Source organism: Silene latifolia, chromosome X (assembly GCF_048544455.1).
Source record: "Silene latifolia isolate original U9 population chromosome X, ASM4854445v1, whole genome shotgun sequence".
Taxonomy (NCBI): domain Eukaryota; kingdom Viridiplantae; phylum Streptophyta; class Magnoliopsida; order Caryophyllales; family Caryophyllaceae; genus Silene; species Silene latifolia.
The window spans coordinates 69732747-69736612 of NC_133537.1; the positions used below are offsets into that span (position 1 = coordinate 69732747).

General features: G+C 43.7%; 1 non-coding gene across 1 annotated transcript; it reads left to right on the top strand.

Moving 5' to 3' along the window:
- Positions 1 to 3007: 3007 nt before the first annotated feature.
- Positions 3008 to 3114, top strand: LOC141625107 (small nucleolar RNA R71). Its single transcript, XR_012534904.1, has one exon. It is a non-coding gene; the product is annotated as a small nucleolar RNA R71 (small nucleolar RNA).
- Positions 3115 to 3866: the final 752 nt, after the last annotated feature.

Below are 3866 nucleotides of genomic sequence, written 5' to 3' on the forward strand. Positions count from 1 at the left end.
AAATTAAGGGGGAAATATGGGGCTATGAGAGATTAATTGACAAGTAACAGATTGTAGGAGGCGGATTTGGAGATTGGGCAAGAAAATTGGGGATTTGGGGATGAATTGATCGCAATTAGGGGGTGTTTAGACGAAAAAATGGGGTTAAATGAAATAGAAAACAAAAGTTAGGAGTTTAAAGAATAACTCCCTGCGTCCTATTCATTTTCACTCGATCGAGTGGTTTTAAACCACTCGATCGAGCACTTTTGATGCTCCATCTGCTCGATCGAGTAAAAAACTACTCGATCGAGAAGTCCCACTTATTGCTTTTCTCGATCGACTGGAAGAAGTGCTCGATCGACCATTTTTTTTCACTCGATCGAGTACAAAAAGTACTCGATCGAGGACTTTTCTCGCGTAAGCTCTTGAATTTCGTCTTTTCTTCCTTGGAATGCGTAGAAACTTCCCTAAACCTGCATAAAAACATGTGCAAAATTTTCCCAAAATACCAAATACGCATAAGAACAGTCTATAGTCTTAAATCTACGCTAAAAATTGTCTAAAACTAATTGTCCTAATTAAAAGCAATAAAACAAATTCAACGGAAAATTTTAAAAATTATCTATTACAAAGTGTTACACGGGGCATTTCCCCGTTTAATTCCCAATGCAATTCAGTAGCCCCTTGAAGGGCTCCTAACTGGAGGACGTCACCTCCGCAACATTGACTGTCCTCTTCAACTTCCATGAGCATGAATTATCATTTGAAACGGTAGGAGGGGAGTAGTTCACATCCACATAAGCGCGAACTTTCCTCGTCCTTGCTCCTCTATCACCGGCTATAGCGTCATCATTTCCAATTTGATTGACAGTAATTGCACCATGACCCTTGACAGCTCCTTCATTGCTTTCATCTGTACCTACAGCAAAGAAAACAGACGAACTTTCCTCCTTTTTGCTCTCAGTCTGAGGCGGAGGGGTAACAATTGCAGCACAATACTCCAATTTTCATATGGAGTGTCAATAATAGGGTCAATAGAAGAGAGGACATTGCAAGGCTGAGCTTGCATGGGAGCCCTCCGGGACTTAGACTGATGAAAAATCAGCTCCTCGTCCCCTACCTGAAAGGTCAAAGTCTTTGCCCCGACGTCTATAACTGCACGGGCAGTGGACAAAAATGGTCTCCCTAAAATAATAGGGGTGTGTGCATCTTCGGGGATGTCTAAGACAACGAAATCAACGGGAATAAAGAACCTCCCGATCCTCACAGGTACGTCTTCTACTATGCCTAGTGGCCGTGATATACTACGGTCGGCCATCTGGACTGTCATGTTAGTGCAACTCAGCTTTGTCAAACCAAGTCTCTTAGCCAGAGACAGCGATAAGACACTTACGCTAGCGCCTAAATCGCATAGCGCATTATCAATCAAATAGTTACCGATACGACACAGAATTGAAAAACTACCCGGGTCTGACTGCTTAGGAGGTAACTTTTTTGAAATAGGGCTGACCCCACCTCAGTCAAAGCTACAGTCTAACTATCACTAATACTCCTCTTACGCGATAGAATTTCTTTCATAACCTTAAGATAAGAGGGTACCTTTTGTCAAGAACTCAAATGAACGGCACAAAGTGACTTCCAAGCTTTTTTGAGTTCGACAAATTTGCCGAATTGTTGATTGGCCTTAGTATTCTGCAACCGCCTCGGGAAGGGAACCGTGATAGGTATCTCGAGTCCCTTGTTTCTCTCTTCCAATGTATCTTCCGGAGCAAGTTCTGTATCCTTTGGACGCTTCTTACCTCTCGAACGAGGTCTTTCCGGTGATTTATCGCTTAAACGAGCACTAGCAGGCTCTCGAACAAGCTTCCCGTCATCAAAACTACTCGATCGACCAATATACCCATTCGATCGAGTAGAATCTTCATCAATATCACTCGATCGAGTAGTTTTTTCACTCGATCGAGCAACTCCATTTTGCTCATCACTCGATCGAGTAGAAAAACTACTCGATCGACCATTCGCTTTCTGTTCACTCGATCGAGTGGTATTTTCACTCGATCGACCACTTTCGTCCTCAAATCTGCTCGATCGACCACCGAAACCATCGATCGAGCACTTTCTTTGCCGTCACTCATTTTCTTCGCGTAACACTGTTTCACCATCGATTCTGACTCTCCTCGGGTCCGATTTTGCATTTCGGTCCCTCATATGAACGACCGCTTCTCAAATTGATGAAATTTACCGTTTCGTGTGGATTCTTCTCATTTTGAGTCGGTAATTGACCCTGCTTTCTTATGGACTGATTAGTGGCTAATTGGGCAACTTGAGTTTCAAGTGCCTTTATGGACGCGTCTTTCTGTTGATCACTCAATTGCCACTGCTTCGTGAAGGCTTGCAACATAGACTTAAGCTCACCAATTTCACTCACCCCACCGGAAGATGATGCACCATGGTTAGGAGGAGTAAAAGAAGGGGGCTTTTGAAAGCCTTGTTGATTCTTGTGTGGGGGGACATAAGGTTGCTGCTGGTGCGGAGGAGGAGTAGGATTGAGCACATTCTGACTAGTCCACCTCAGATTGGGATGGACTGCCCCTTGATTATTGTAATAGGAACCCCTCCTTGCCTATATTGCTGAAAGGCAAGGACTTGTTCCTTCTCTACAAGACAACCAACAGCAGTGTGGCCATCATTACTCCCACATCTCTCACAATAAACGATCTCTCCTCTAGTAAGAACATGGACCATCTAAGGCTCCCCATCAGCTTGTAATTCCAACTTGTCGAACCTAGCATTCATGGTCTCCAGCTGAGCCAAAACCTGCTTATCAACTGCATGAACTGTCCTAATCCCATCCCTCGGGTTACCATATTCAAAGACTTTGTGATTCGCCATCTCTTCAATAAGGGACCATCCCTTATCATCATCTGTATTCTCCTGAAATCTTCCACTAGATGTCGCATCAAGTATGGCTCTCTGGTCGTCATACAACCCATTGTAGAACTGATTAGCTAGAAACCATGGGTCAAAACCATGGTGAGGGATAGACCTCACCAACTTCTTGAATCGTGACCATGCTTCATAGAAACTTTCATCGGGAGCCTGTCTGAAACTAGTAATCTTGGCCCTCAGCAAATTGGTGCGTTGTGGAGGGAAATATCTCTTGTAAAATGCAAGAGCAAGAGACTCCCAATCAGAACCCCCAATTTGTGCGGTCAAGTCGATCACCACTCCGGGTGAATCAACTAAAGAGAAAGGAAATAGAACTTCCTTAATCTTGTCCTGAGTTACCCCCTTAGTGGTGGGGATAGTAGAACAGTAATCGGTAAAAGTCTCCATATGCTTCCTCGGATCTTTACCTGCCACACCTCTATAGATATTCCTCTCCACCAGATTGATATAAGAAGGACAGATATCGAATGTATTACCATCCTCAGTCTGGAGATTGAAACCCTTCGGAATAGAGGATGCTTTAGGCACTGAATGACTGGAAAGCTTTGGCATCTTTACTGTAGAAATCGGACTGTCTTCCGCGAAAAGAGATGATCTAGCTCTGGCTCGAAAGTACTCAAGTCTTCTTTTCGTGATTTCCTTAGCAGACGGAGTCTATGCTTGAATAATCTCTCCGGTTCTGAATCAGCTGAAACTAATTCAAACCTGTCTGACCTGGGCATAAACAACACTGAAAGAAAATAATAAGAACGACCTCAAGGAATAGAAATTCCTTGAGACGGATAAAATAAACGGAACGAAAACAAATAGGGCAATTGCCTCCCCGGCAACGACGCCAAAATTTGACACGTCTGTCGTATACCTGTCAAAAATAAACTAACTCAACTAACTATATAGCTAGGGAAGTCAGGTCGATCTCCGCAGGGAGGCAAGAT